The sequence below is a fragment of the Zingiber officinale genome, chromosome 4B (assembly GCF_018446385.1).
Source record: "Zingiber officinale cultivar Zhangliang chromosome 4B, Zo_v1.1, whole genome shotgun sequence".
Taxonomy (NCBI): domain Eukaryota; kingdom Viridiplantae; phylum Streptophyta; class Magnoliopsida; order Zingiberales; family Zingiberaceae; genus Zingiber; species Zingiber officinale.
The window spans coordinates 131105899-131121778 of record NC_055993.1 but is presented as its reverse complement, the minus strand read 5'-3'; the positions used below and the strand labels follow the sequence as shown (position 1 = coordinate 131121778).

Sequence of the window (15880 nt, the reverse complement as noted above, 5' to 3'; positions counted from 1 at the left end):
CGCACCTGCATCCGAACGGGAACGATGGACGAGGCTGGACGACAACACACGGTGGCGCTTTCAACAGAAGAACTAGACGCTCTGGTTGAGATGAGGGCCGCCAAACTTGTGGAGCAAAAACAGAAAGCAGCAGCCGAGCGGCCGGAGCAACAAGCAACATCTGCGTCTGGTGGCCGAGCGGAAGCACCTCCAGCCACCGTCGCATTCCATCGAGCCTTATTTCGCACCCCTGAAGCCGTACCAGCTCGAAGAGATAGAGGATCTTCTTCAGACGAGATGCCTAGGCGAGATGACAGAAAGGGGAAAGCCCCCCGAGCGGACTCATCTCCCGAGCGGATCAATCGCCAATTCTCGGAGGCTATTCTACGAGACCCTCTGCCCAAGCACTACGTGCCTCCGACGATCGGCGAGTACAATGGAACAACAGACCCGGATGATCATCTGGGTAAGTTTGATAACACGGCTACACTCCATCAATACACAGATGGAGTAAAATGCCGAGTTTTTCTTACCACTCTCTTTGGATCAGCTCAACGGTGGTTTCGGAGGCTGCCGGACGGATCCATCACAAGCTTCAAGGACTTCCGAACGGCCTTCCTCCACCACTTCGCCAGCAGTCGGCGTTATCAGAAGACAAGTGTCAGCTTGTTCGCCATCAAGCAAGAGCCGAGAGAATCGCTTCGAACTTACATCCAGCGGTTCAACAAGGTGGCAATGGATATTCCAACGGCCACATCGGAGACCATGATGAATGCCTTCACACAAGGCCTAGTGGATGGGGACTTCTTCCGGTCGCTCATCCGAAAGTCGCCCCGAGATTATGATCGCATGCTACATCGGGCCAACGAATACATAAACGTGGAAGAAGCGCAAGCCGCCCGGAAAAAGGAAACTCCAACCGAGAGGGCGCCTATTCATGCCGAACGGAGATAGAATGTCGCTCATCAACCGCCTAGAGGACCAAGGGCCGAAGCAATCCGCTCCCCTCGTGTGAGGTCCCAAGTGCAAGAAGTAGCTGCCGCTCGGATCAAGCCAAAGAAGAGATGGACCCCTATGTTCTGCTCCTTCCACCGGACGGATACGCACAACACGAGGGATTGTCGAAGTCTTCCCTTCGTGGCTAATCCCGTTCCCAGGAAGGCCGAACGACGGTCTCCTTCCATCGACCGGAGACAAAGGACCCATGAAACCGACCGGACCCGCACCGAGAGGCGACATCAACAGGCGCCCGATCGGCACCGATCTCCAAGACAGGAGAATCGCCGAGCGTCCAGAGAACGGTCCCGACCGTCCACTCGGGAAGAGGAAAATAGGAGCAATACTTCCCGGGGCGAGATCAACGTTATTGCTGGTGGGCCGACCGGAGGAGACTCCAACCGAGCCAGAAAGGCGGGCGTCCGGCAGCTCCAGATCCACGCAGTCGGTTGTAGCCAAGAGCGGGCAAGTGGACCGGAAGTCATTTTCGGGCCCGGGGACTTAGAAGGAGTTGAAGTGCCCCACGACGACGCTCTGCTCATTAAAGCGGTAATAGCAAATTACACTATTCACCGCATATTTGTTGACACAGGGAGCTCGGTCAACATCATATTCAAGAAGGCGTTCGATCAGCTGCAAATTGATCGAGCCGAGCTGCTGCCCATGACGACCCCGCTCTACGGGTTTACGGGCAACGAAGTTCAGCCGGTCGGATAGATCCGGCTGGCTACTTCGCTGGGAGAGGAGCCGCTCAGGAGGACCAGGATAATAAACTTCGTGGTGGTCGACTCTCCCTCATCCTACAACGTCATTTTGGGACGACCGGCGCTCAGCGAATTCCGGGCGGTCATCTCAACCTTCCACCAGAAGATGAAGTTCCCCGTCGAAGACAAGGTGGGAGAAGTACGGGGAGATCAGTTAGCGGCTCGACGATGCTACATCGAGATGATCCGAGCAGAATCCAACTCCGCTCGGAAGGCGCCTCGAATCGAGGTAAATGCCATCACTGAAAAGCCACCCACTTTAATTTATGAGGAAAAAGAGGAAGTGCAAATTCATCCAATCCGATCGGAGGCCACCACCTTTATTGCGTCCGATCTGGAGGAGAAGCAGAAAGAGGGGCTGATCCAATGCCTCAGAAGAAATCATGATGTCTTCGTCTGGTCGACACATGAACTGCCTGGAATTTCGCCGAGCATAGCGTAGCACGAGCTACATGTCCGACCGGATGCTCGGCCGGTAAAGCAGAGAAAAAGAGATTTCAGCGCCGAGCAGAATGCCATCATCCGGGCGGAGGTAGAAAAGCTTCTGGAGGCCGGCCATATACGCGAGGTGCAGTTCCCGATCTGGCTGGCTAACGTAGTATTAGTCTCCAAGCCGGGCGGCAAGTGGAGAGTCTGCATCGACTTTCGGGACTTAAACAAAGCATGCCCCAAAGATTTTTATCCCCTGCCCCGGATAGATCAGCTGGTGGACTCTACGGCCGGCTGCGAATTAATTTGTATGCTCGACGCCTACCAAGGATATCATCAAGTGCCGCTCGCCCGGGAAGATCAAGAAAAAGTAAGCTTCGTAACGGCCGACGGCACATATTGCTATAATGTGATGCCGTTCGGATTGAAGAACGCCGGGGCCACCTATCAGCGCTTGATGAACAAAGTGTTCAGGGAGCAGATCGGGCGGAATCTGGAAGTCTATGTGGACGACATTCTTATCAAATCCGTCCGAGCGGCCGATCTCTTCAAGGACATGGAAGAAACCTTCCGAGCGCTACGCAAATATGGAGTCAAGCTAAATCCCCAGAAGTGCCTGTTCGGAGCAAAAGGAGGGCGTTTCTTGGGGTACATAGTGACCGAGCGGGGAATCGAAGCAAATCCCAGCAAGGTGAAAGCTCTACAAGACATGCCGCCTCCAAGAAATACGAGGGAAGTGCAGCGGTTGACCGGTCGGATAACCGCATTGTCCAGATTCATCTCCAAAACGGCCGACCGGAGCCTCCCTTTCTTCAAAATTTTGCGCAAGGCCACTAAATTTCACTGGGACGAGGAATGCGACCGAGCATTCGAAGAATTGAAGACATATCTTAATTCCCTGCCTGTACTAGCCAAGCCGATCGGGGGTGAGTCACTTTATATTTATCTGTCTTCAACTGAGCATGCTGTAGGCTCAGCACTTGTGAGGGCGAGCGGCGAAGAGCAGCCGGTGTATTTTCTGAGCCACATTTTAAAAGATGCTGAATCTCGTTACACCGGGCTCGAGAAGTTGGCCTTTGCTTTGGTTCTAGCCGCTCGGCGCCTTCGACCATATTTCTTGGCTCACACCATCATTGTCCGGACGAACAATCCACTAGGAAGAGTACTGTTGAATCAAGAAGCGTCCGGACGGCTCATCAAGTGGACGACAGAATTAAGTGAATTTGACATCCAATACCAGCCCCGCTCGGCGATCAAAGCGCAATCCTTGGCTGATTTTGTGACCGAAGTGCAAAGGCCAGAGCTGGAAGCTACGTGGAGAATATATGTGGATGGGTCTTCCACTCGGCTCGGAAGTGGGATTAGAATATTACTGCTCTCACCTCAAGAAGAAAAGATGCACCTATCCGTCCGGCTAGATTACAAAGCTACCAACAATGAAGCAAAGTATGAGGCCCTCATAGCCGGATTGCAGGCAGCACGGCATGTGGGAGCCGGTCGGGTGACACTTTATTCGGATTCACAGTTGGCCGCTCAGCAACTTTCTGGCACCTTTGAGATCAACAGCGTTCGGCTTAAACTCTACGCTGAGGCCTTTGAAAAACTCAAAGCTACTTTCCGAGAGGTGCTTATTCAGAAGATTCCCCGAACGGAGAACCAGGCAGCCGATGAGTTAGCCAAACTCGCAAGCTCAATAACGTCTGTCGCCATTCAGCAACCAATTGAAAAAGTACTGCTGGTGGCGCACGTCGACCGGATGCAAGGCCTCACGTTTCCAAGCGACTGGAGGACACCCATCATAGAGTTCCTCCGCTCGGGAGCCACACCGGCCGATCGGGATGAAGCCCAGCTGCTCAGAAGGAGGGCCGGTCGGTTCACACTCATTGGCGATCAGCTCTACAAGAAGGCTTTCTCTCGCTCGCTGTTGAAATGCATGAGCTCGGAGGACTCGGCTGACATCCTCCAAGAGGTACATCAAGGATCGTGCGGAGGACATCCGGGCGGACGATCACTAGCTAAGAAGATCCTGCTAGCTGGATACTTTTGGCCGACCTTACAAATAGACGCCGCTCGGACAGTAGCTACGTGCCTTTCATGCCAGAATTATCACAACTTCTCCCACCGACCGGCAGAGGAGATGAAGGCATCAACCGTCTCATGTCCGTTCGATCAATGGGGAATGGATATTGTGGGTCCATTTTCGATGGCGACCGGGCAGAGGAAATTTTTGCTGGTGGCGGTCGATTATTTTTCCAAGTGGGTGGAGGCCGAGCCACTAGCCAAGATCACCGAACAGATGGTCAAAAAATTCATCTGGCAACACATCATCTGTAGGTTCGGTATCCCTCGCCGATTGGTTTCCGACAATGGGCGGCAATTCACAGGGAAGGTGCTAGAAGATTGGTGCAAAAGCTACGGCATCGAGCAACACTTCACGTCCGTGGCTTACCCCCAAAGCAACGGTCAAGCCGAGGTGGCCAATCGGGAAATTCTCCGTATTCTGCGCGCTCGGCTCGACCACTTGGGAGGGAGTTGGCCGGATGAAGTGCCGGGCGTTTTATGGGCTATCCGAACGACTCCTAAGGAAGGAACAGGCGTCACACCTTTTCATCTGGTGTACGGCGGCGAAGCGGTCATTCCGGTTGAAGTCGGCGTCGAGTCCGTCCGGGTCCAATGTTACGATGAAGGCAACGCCGAGCGAAGGAACATGGAGCTGGATTTGGTTGACGAGGAGCAAGCCAAGGCATCCATTCGGCTGATGGCATACTGTCAACGGATGAAGCAAAACTACAACCGACGCGTCATTCCCAGATCATTCCAGGTCGGCGACCTGGTCTGGAAGAAAGTCAAGCCGGTCGGCGACGTCGGCAAGCTTGAAGCTCCGTGGGCAGGTCCCTTCAAAATCATCGAGAAGCTCCGCTCGGGCGCGTATTATTTGGAGGATGAGGAAGGTCGGCAGCTGGATCGACCGTGGAATGCAAATCATCTCCAACCTTATCGAGCTGGATGAAAGGTGCACGAATGTAATCCGTTTTTGTGTATATGCTAGTCGCCTATATACTTGTAATGCAGGAAGCAGAAAGATGAAAACACATTGAGCATTATCCGCCGAATGACTTACTAAGTGAAGGCCCCCGAGCCGATCGGCCGGGAGGTTTATATATTTAAAGACTCTGTAAGCAAATAGCCCGTGCTGTTCGGCCGGGCATAATTATTGTTCGAGCATGAGATATGATACGAAGGCCAAGGCCGCTTGGCCTGGTAAGGAGTTAGCCTTGAAAGGCCGACGAGTCCCGTCGTTAAAGATCGAGAGCCGCGCCGACCGGCTATAAATATCCGCGCCGTCGAGCTCCGACGTTAAAGATCGAGAGACGAGCCGGCGTCTATAAACGTCCGAGCGAAAGGCCGACGAGTCCCGTCATTAAAGATCGAGAGCCGCGCCGACCGGCTATAAATATCCGCGCCGTCGAGCTCCGACGTTAAAGATCGAGGCGAGCCGACGTCTATAAAGCGTCCGAGCGCGCCGACGAGTCCGTCGTTAAAGATCGAGAGCCGCGACCGGCTATAAATATCCGCCGGCGAGTCCGACGTTAAAGATCGCGAGACGAGCCGGCGTCTATAAACGTCCGAAGGGCCGACGAGTCCGTCGTTAAAGATCGAGAGCCCGGCCGGCTATAAATATCCGCGTCGAGCTCCGACGTTAAAGATCGAGACGAGCCGGCGTCTATAAACGTCCGGCGAAGGCCGACGAGTCCGTCGTTAAGATCGAGCCGCGCCGACCGGCTATAAATATCCGGCGTCGAGCTCGGCGTTAAAGATCGAGACGAGGCGGTGTCTATAAACGTCGGCGAAGGCCGACGAGCCCGTCGTTAAAGATCGAGAGCCGCGACCGGCTATAAATATCCGCCGTCGAGCTCAGGCGTTAAAGATCGAGACACGAGGCGCCTCATAAGCGTCCGGCGAAGGCCGCGAGCCCGTTATTAAAGATCGAGGCGCGCGCCGGCTATAAATATCCGTCTTGTCGAGCTCCGGCGTTAAAGATCGAGGCGAGCCGGCGTCTATAAACGTCCGAGCGAAGCGACGAGCCCCGTCGTTAAAGATCGAGAGCCGCGCCGGCTATAAATATCCGCCGGCTCATAAAGATCGAGAGACGAGCCGGCGTCTATAAACGTCCGAGCGAAAGGCCGACGAGCCCCGTCGTTAAAGATCGAGAGCCGCGCCGACCGGCTATAAATATCCGCGCCGTCGAGCTCCGACGTTAAAGATCGAGAGACGAGCCGGCGTCTATAAACGTCCGAGCGGAAGACCTTGCGAAAATCTAGCAAAAACCCCTTTGAGGCGAGGCGCGAAGCAAAAAATGGTTAATCGGAGTTAAAAATGCGAGCAAGTGAACGAGCGCCGTCCGTGCGCCGAGCGGCTGCTTAGTCGCATGATGAAAGACATTAAAGACAATTCGCTTATCTGGCGTAGCGTGGTGCCGAGCGGAAGAGTTTTAAAGAACACTTAAAGTTGGGACGAGGGAAAAATTTCTTGCCAAAATAGAAAGCGAAAGGAATAGAAGATTATCTAATATGCAAGCCAAAAAAGTCATTACAGAGATAAGCGGCGGAAATTCAAAAAGTTCTAAAACGCTCCTCACACATCAAAATCAAAAAGAGCGTCGGGGATGGTGTCCATCACGCTCGCTAGATCCTCGGGGGGGATGGTCAGCTCGGCAGACAGGTGACCTTTGGTCTTCAGATAGCCCACCGCCGCTTTGATCGCCTCCTCGAAAGTGAGGGATATCTTGTCGGTAAACTTCTCTCCGAAGTTTTCCGAACGGAGGAACGCCTTCCTCACTTCATCCGAGCGGGCCGACTCCCCCTCTTGGTATTCCTTGAGCGCGGAGTGGGCGGCATCACTGGCAGCTTGAAGCTCCTTCAAGTCCCCATCAAATCTCTGGAGATCAGCCGAGCGGCTCTCCTTCTCGGTGGTCAGCAGGGCGTCCAAGTCTTTGATGCGTTGCTCCAGCCCCCGGATCTCCACCTTCATGCGGTCCATATCATTGATGGCTTGTTGCTTCCGAGTGGTCGCCGTCTTGATCTCCTTGTCTCGTTGTTTAATCATTGTTTCAAGCCGAACGACCTTGCTCGCCAGATCGGACACCCTTTTCCGCTCGTCATCCAGCAGTTTTTGGGACTTCTCCAGAGCTGTCGTCGACTGCCTGGCCTCCCCCGCTGCTTTCTGTTTCTTCAGTTCATCCTCCAGTTCGGCCAACCGATCGCTAATGGCGATCTGCTCCACCCAGTTCTGCTAGCAAACGTGGGCAGGTTAAAAACTTAATTCAAATATACGAAAAAAAAAGAGGGGGGAGAGCATACCCCTGTGGCTGACTGAAGGTTGCTGTCGCCGAGCTGCCCGGGAGTTAGCGCGGCTATTCGTCGCCGAGCATCCAACCAAGCTTGGGCGAGAGGGCCCGTCAGGGTGATCATCTGCTCAGGAAACACTGGCCGATCAGCAGCAGCCATGTACTCCTCCAAAGGAAGGCGTAGAACGGTTTTAAATAAATTCTGGCCGCTCGGCTCGCTCTGAGACGGCCCACCAGCAGACGAGGAGGGTAGCTCGCCTAAACGCCTGATACGGCACAAAGTTCTTGAAGGGATGGAAGACGGCACCTCCGAACTGGCCCTCGGAGAACCCTGAGGGGTCGGGGTACTCTCGAGGGAAACCGTCCCAGACTGCACCGGTGCATCCGCGCCCCGCTCGGGTTGTGGCTCATCAAGTGTAGAGGCAGGGGCGGATTCCGGTCGTCGGCGTTTCCTAGTGCGTAGCGGCACATCATCGGCCAAACGACCCTCCACCTCAGTTTCGGTAGGAGGTTCTATGTCGGCCGCGGCCTCATCATGAGGAGTTGGGGCGTCTGAGGCTTCGGGGACAGTTGGCATCCCCTCACCTTCTTCGCCTGCCGGATCAGCCGAAGTAAGGCCCCGTTCGGCGGCCTCGTTGTTCGTCACCGCCTCAATCTGAGCGGCCTTCAGTTTGAGCTTCTCGGTAGCTTTGGCGCGCCACATGACTTCAGCTGCAGGAGCAAAAAATAAATCAGTTAGAACAAAACAAATGGGAAGATAAGGAAACTTACTCATGCTGCAGGGCAGATCGGCTGTGGTAGAGGACAAGCCGAATATGTGCATTACTCCCGGGAGGAGTAGTTTGTCAATATGATAGCGCTGGCCAACCAGCCATTCGGCTGCATGAAGGTAGGCCGCGTCACCTCTAAACTTGCCAAGCTCCGGTTGCGATGGCATCGCCGTCTGCCATTTGGTGCGAAAAGTTGGCCGTTCGGGAAAATGTATATAGAAAAAATGCTCCTTCCAATGTTTGTTGGAGCTCGGCATATTATCGAAAAGGACGAAGCATATCCTAGACTGGAAAACAAAAGTGCCCCACTCGGCTTGCTTGGGATAGTAGAAGTAGTGGAAGATTTTTGGGGTTAAGGGAACGCCGTTCAGTTTGAACAAAACTATCACTCCGCTCAGCAACCTAATAGAGTTGGGAACTACCTGGCCGAGCGGAATGCGGAAATAATTGCAAACTTCTAAGAAAAACTTGTGGGGTGGAAAACGTAGGCCGGCCAGAAATTGGTCCCGGAAGAAAACAACAGTGCGGGGCGGCGGATTGTGAGGCCGATCGGATGGTGTGGCTAACACTATTTGGTGGTCGATCGGTAGGTCATATGCTCGAGTGAGGCGCAAGGCATCTTCCTCGTCGAACCGGCTTTCCATGTTCGAGTACCAAAGACCCGGAGTACCGCCGGTCGACTGCGAGGTACTGGTCATGATCGAAAGGCCAGAATGCGGGATAGAAGAGGAGGGTTCAAGCAATGGAGGAAAACCGATTAAGAAGAAAGCGTCGGGAGCGAGAAAAAGGTCTTACAAGCGAGGAAGATGATCGGAAGAAGCCGTATGGTCGTCGGAAAGCCTGAGCACAAGGTCGCCGGCGAAAGGAGGAACGACAGGGGTCTGGAAACGAAGAGGGCGAAATGCGGCGGAAATGGAGTCAAGGGCTTTATATCGCCGCCCGGGAGCGATCTCCACCGTCCGATCCAGGTCATTGATATCGAGGTTGTCATCTAGCCGTCCATTTCAAACGGCGGCTGTCCCCTCGGAAGTGACGCAACCGCCATACGCTGACAAATGCATGATCGCCACGTGTCAGCCAGTTACTAGTCGCATTTAATGAGCTCCCCTTACCGTGCGCAGAGCACGTGATGGGTAGCAACGGGCGTGGATTTCAAGAAAACACAAGGCATGGACAAAATATCGCCAAACGGACAGATACCGCCGCACGGATAAGCATCCTTATGCCTGGCCGAGCGGCCTAATGCGATGATCATTGCTCAGGCAGATCGGCAGTCCAGTCAGTCGGACTTTGCCTCCTTCGACTAGACTCGAGAGGAAGGCAAGTGATCCGACGGTAAGAATCCGGAACCCCATAAGGAGGGGTCAACGCCACGGGGAGGTCAAAGGGTCCAGTGGCTCGCCGGAAAGGGACGAGCCGACCGGACTCGGAAGAAAGGGAAATCTGATAGTAAAAGGCACCCTGGTAGGGACCAGGGTTCCGACGCTCAAATGAAGCAGTACATAATGACCGAGCGGAAGGACGTGCCTCCCGGTCTGCGCAAGGAATTAAGGCCGTCCGGACGACGTTCTTCGCCCGCCCGGCCGGTCGGACGTTCCGGTCAGGCGGTGGGTAAAAGACGGGAACATCTTCTGACAGCCGTCAAGTCGTATGGCTACGCCATACTCCTAGTCTGACAACGGGGGGTCCTGTTGTCCCATCGAAGAACATGCTCGGACTGTAGCAGTATGGTGTCAGGTAAGCTCTCTGACAGGTGCATACCGGGGTATGGGTTGCTAACACATATGCACCTCGGTGGACGTGCATTAGTTCCTTCTCCGTCCTATATAAAGAGCCTATTACTCCGCCAAAGGTACGCATAATACAAGCTTGGCAGCCACTTTTTCCACCACTTACCTGACTTGAGCGTCGGAGGGTCGCCGCCGGGAATCCCTTCCCGGCTCGACTTTGGTGCAGGATGGTCGGAGCTTCGTTTGACCAGCCGGAGATCCACTCCATCGACTAGGAGTGCGTTACGTGCCCATCGTCCTTTGGTTCAGCGGTTCGGACAGGATCAATAATGATAAAAAATTAATTTAATATTACACTTGATTTTAATTAAGATTGAGAAAAATATATTTTCTAATATTACTAGCTCAAGATATTTATAGAAAAATTCTTAATAATACATAAATTTTTTATTAGAATTGATTAATGAAAAAAATTTATAATAAAATAATATCCTACTTAAGCTTGAATTCGTTAAAAAAAAAAAAATCAAAAATATCTCATAACAATTTTAAATCAAAATATCTGTATAATTATTTTATGTTTAAAATTTAAAATCTAACATATAGGTATTTAGTTCTTGCGACGACTAAATTTTCAAGTCCGGAGCTATGTAAACTTTTCAGAATAATGGATATAATGATAACCAACTGGACTGGGCCTTCAGGCACGGGCCCTGGGCTAAAATCATCTGCTATCACGTGAGTAAATTATCCAATTAAAGTAACTTCGCAGGAGTTGCCACCAGCACGAGCGGCTCCTTCTTCCTCACGACAATCCCAAACACCTCGCCCATGTCCACCTCCTCCCTTCTCACTCCCATTGGCAACGCCCAGTCGAATCCGTGTAATAGATTGGCCAGCGTAAGCTCCACAACCGCCTCTGCCATCGGGATCCCCATACAGATCCTCCGGCCGCTGCCGAACGGCACGAGCTCGAAGTGCTGCCCTAGGTAGTCGATGGGGCTTCCCTCGAACCGCTCCGGCCGGAACTCCTCGGGTTTATCCCATGTGCCGGCATCCCGCCCGATGCTCCACACGTTGATGTAGACTCTGGTGCCAGCGGCGACGTCGTAGCCGGCGACCCTACAGCGCTGCTGGCACTCGCGGGGCAACAGAAGGGCGGCTACCGGGTGGAGCCGGAAGATCTCCTTGACGACGGCGTGCAGGTAGCTGAGCCGCTCAAGGTCCCCCTCGTCGACGTGGCGTTTTCCAGCCGCCACTCGGCGGACTTCCTCCTGGGCTCTGGCGAGAGCGCGAGGAGTCCTCGCTAGCTCCGCCATGGCCCATACCATTGCCTCCGCCATTGCGTCCGTTCCGCCGAACAACAAATCCTGCCACAATTTGGGAGAAAAGTGATAGATTTCGAGATTATTGGCGTAAAATCTCTAGATCAAAATTTTTGTTGGTGGTTTTTACCAGGAGAAGAGCTTTGACACCGTCCCTGGTCAGGCCGACTTCGTTATCACTCTTTTCCTCTCTGAGTAAGTTCACCAGAATAGTGGTAAAGGTGTCGTCGTCAGCGCCGCCGCCGCCGCGGCCGGCGCTTTCTCGTGCTTTAATTTCCCTCTCGAACAAGCTGTCCATCTCCTTAAAGTTCTTCTCCAGCCTCCCCTGCACCCCTGTGATGGCGTTGAGCCAGCGGTGCGCCGATGGGAAGAAGTCCCCTGCGACGAACCCACCCAAAAGCTCTGCCGTCCGCGATATCATTCCTCCGAGCTCGCTCCTCGAGCACTCCCCGGCCGCCGCGAACCTCTTCCCGAACACGGCCCGGCAAATGATGCAGCACGACAAACAGAGCAGACTCTCGCTTAGGTTGACCGCGCGGCCGGACGAGGCGGCGGCGGCCACGGTGCGCGTCAGGATGCGCACCTCCTCCTCCCTCGTGCCGGCGAGGCGTTGGATCTGGCGCGGGCTGAGGAAGTGGACGGCTGCGAGCCGGTGAGCGCGGGCCCAACGGGGGGGTGTAAGGGGCGAGAGCGAGGTCGAGGCCGCCGTAGGAGAGGCGGCGCCAGGTCGTGAGGTCGGGGCGGGAGCAGAAGGCGAGGTCGTGCGTCTTGAGTACCTCGCGGGCGAGGGCGGGGGAGGAGACGACGAGGGCGGGGACGCGGCCGAGCTGGAGGCGGACGAGGGGGCCGTAGGCAGCCGAGAGCAGATAGAGGGAGCGGTGGGGGAGTCCGCCGATCAGCTGGTGGAGGTTGCCGATGACCGGGAGCCCCGGCGGACCGGGTGCGAGGCGGAGCCTGCTGGATTCGTCGTCCGCCTTCTCGCGGCGGAGGTAGAAGAGTAGCACCAACGTGAAGGAGAGGAGTAGGAGTGCCGCGAAGATGAATTGGAGGCCCTGCTGGGACTCCTCTCCGGCGGCCGAAGGAGCAGCAGACATTGTCGATCACCTTCCCAATTTACTCATATATTGATCTACTCCGATCATCTCTCTCAACCATCGTTGACTAGAAAAACAGTTTTTATATATGAAACAAAAACTTTAAAGTTCATACATAAATCCACAAATATGAAAAGGATCTTTGGGAGCCTTAACACCAGATATCTACTTAGACAAAGGCAGTTCACATCCTTTAGTCCGCAAGGATGAACCATTGATGAAAAATGATGGTCTCATGTGTAAAATAATTGGAGGCTATCATTTTCCACCAAAGATGTCTGCATTGTTCAACATGTAATAATAATAATAATAATAATAATAATAATAATAATAATAATAATAATTGATCCGGCGGTAAGAATGGAGGATCCACTTCCTGAAGGGTCTCAGCTTGAGGACAGATGACGGGCTGACTAAGCGGTTAATGGTCGCGCCGAGCAGCTGAGTGGGTCCGAGCGGAACCAAAGATAACCCAGTCATGGACCGGAGTTTCCGACGCCAAGGCAGGAGAACCGAATGGCCGATCGGGGCGTCTGCCCGGCTGGGACCGAAGGTCCGAGTGGGTGGTTCGTTCGGCCAGGCTAAGGGCGAGGGTATGAAGGTTAGCCGAGCGGCCTATTCGTTCGGCTCAGGATATGGGGTGTCAACAAGGGTATGTTTGATGATTACGCCATACACGAGAGTGTATGATGGAGGATCTCGCCGTCACATCATGGAGAGGTTGATACAGTGGCGGTATGGCCTTATGGGCGTCTTTCTGACAGATCCATACCTGGACATGATCCTTTTGACAGACCCTTACCTGGGCATGGTCGAAAGCAGGTGATTGCTTTGGTTGGCGCGCCCAGGCTCCTTCGAGAGGTCTATATAAGGTCTCCATTTCTTCACCGGAGGTACGCAAGTCTTCATCTTGAGGCCACCTTTTTGTTATTCCTCGCCTGACTTGAGCGTCGGAGGGCCGTCGCCGGGACACCCCTCCCGGCTCGGTTTTGCTGTAGGTTCGCCGGAGCACTCGAGGATCTAGCAGGGAGCGCCACGTGCCCAGTGTCCGTTGACTCCTGGTTCGGACAGGATCAAATTGGCGCCGTCTGTGGGAACGCTCCGATCGGATGCAAACAATGGATGAGGCTGGACGACAACACACGGTGGCTTTCGACGGAAGAACTCAAGCTACGGTCGAGATAAGGGCAAACTTGTGGAGCAAAAGCGAGCGGTAGGCGGCTGAGCAACAAGCAACATCTGCGTCGGTGGTAAGTGGAAGCACCTCCGACCGTCGCATTCCATCGAGCCTTATTTCGCACCCCGCACCAACTCAAGAGATAGAGGCTCTTCTTGACGAAATGCCAAGGCGGGATGCGAAAAGGAAAGCTCCGGCGGACTCATCTCCGGCGGATCAATCGCCAATTCTCGGAGGCTATTCTACGAGACCCTCTACCCAAGCACTACGTGCCTCCGACGATCGGCGAGTACAACGGAACAACGGACCCGGATGATCATCTGGGTAAGTTTGATAACACAGCTACACTCCATCAATATACAGATGGAGTAAAGTGCCGCGTCTTCCTTACAACTCTCTCGGGATCGGCTCAACGGTGGTTTCGGAGGCTGCAGGACAGATCCATCACTAGTTTCAAAGACTTCCGAACGGCCTTCCTCCACCACTTCGCCAGCAGTCGGCGTTATCAGAAGACAAGTGTCAGCTTGTTCGCCATCAAGCAGGAGCCGAGAGAATCACTTCGAACCTATATCCAGCAGTTCAACAAGGTGGCAATGGATATCCCAACGGCCACATCAGAGACCATGATGAATGCCTTCACACAAGGCCTAGTGGATGGGGACTTCTTCCGGTCGCTCATCCGAAAGCCACCCCAAGATTATGATCACATGCTGCACCGAGCCAATGAATACATCAACGTGGAAGAAGCGCAAGCCGCCCGGAAAAAGGAAACTCCAACCGAGAGGACGCCTATTCAGGCCGAACGGAGACAGCAAGCCGCTCATCAGCCGCCTAGAGGACCAAGGGCCGAAGCAATCCGCTCCCCTCGTGTGAGGTCCCAAGTTCAAGAAGTAGCTGCCGCTCGGATCAAGCCAAAGAAGAAATGGACCCCTATGTTCTGCTCCTTCCACCGGACGGATACGCACAACACGAGGGACTGTCGAAGTCTTCCCTTCATGGCTAATCCCGTGCCCGTGAAGGTTGAACGACGGTCTCCTTCCATCATCAAGACAAAGGACCCATGAAGCCGGCGGATTCACAAGGCGACATCGTGAGGCCTCGATCGGCACCGATCTCAAGACGGGAGAATCGCGGCGTCGAGCGGTCCGGCGATCCGCTCGGGAAGAGAAAATAGGAGCAACACTTCCCGAGGCGAGATCAACGTTATTGCTGGTGGGCCGACCGGAGGAGACTCCAACCGCAGGCGGGCGCGGCAGCTCCAGATTCACGCGGTCGGCTGCGGCCAGGGCGGGCAAGTGGACCGGAAATCACCTTCGGACCGGGGACTTAGAAGGAGTTGAAGTGCCCCAGCGATGCTCTACTCATTAAAGCGGTAATGCAAATTACACTATCCATCGCATATTCGTTGACACGGAGCTCGGTCAACATCATGTTTCAAGAAGGCGTTCGATCAGTGTAAATTGATCGAGCGAGTTCTTGCCATGGCGACCCGCTCTGGGTTTCACAGACAGCAGTTGGTAGGTCGGACAGATCCGGTGGCTACCTCACTGGGAGAGGAGCCGCTCAGGAGACAAGGACGGAAACTTCGTGGTGGTTGACTCTCCCTCGTCCTAACGTCATTTTGGGACGATCGGGCTCGGTGAATTCCGGCGATCGTCTCAACCTTCCATCGAAGATCAAGTTCCCGTGGAAGACAAAGTGGGAGAAGTACGAGGAGACCAGCTAGCGGCTCGGCGATGTTACATCGAAATGGTCGAGCGAAGCTAATTCCGCTCGGAAAGCGCCCCGGATCGAGGTAAACGCCATCACCGAAAAGCCACCCACTTTAATTTATGAGGAAAAGAAGAAGTGTAGATTCATCCACTCCGGTTGGAGGCCACCACCTTTATTGCGTCCGATCCGGAGGAGAGGCGAGAGTGATCCATGCCTCAAGCGGAATCATGATGTATTAATGCAGTCGACACATGAGTTGCGAATTTCGCGAGCATAGCGGCACGAGTTATGTTCGGGGACTCGGCCGGTAAGCGGAGAAAAGAGATTTCGATGCGGCGAGAACTCCCTCATCCGGCGGAAGTCGAGAAGCTTTGGAGGTCGGCCACATCGAGAAGTGCAATTCTCGGTGGTGGCTAACGTAGTATTAGTCTCAAGCCGGGCCAAGTGGAGAGTCTGCATCGACTTTCGGGACTTAAACAAAGCATGCCCCAAGGACTTCTATCCTCTCACGGATAGATCAACTGGTGGACTCTCCGGGTGCGAATTAATTTGCATG

General features: G+C 54.1%; 1 pseudogene; it reads right to left on the bottom strand.

Moving 5' to 3' along the window:
* Positions 1-10662: 10662 nt before the first annotated feature.
* Positions 10663-12587, bottom strand: LOC121976783 (annotated as a pseudogene).
* Positions 12588-15880: the final 3293 nt, after the last annotated feature.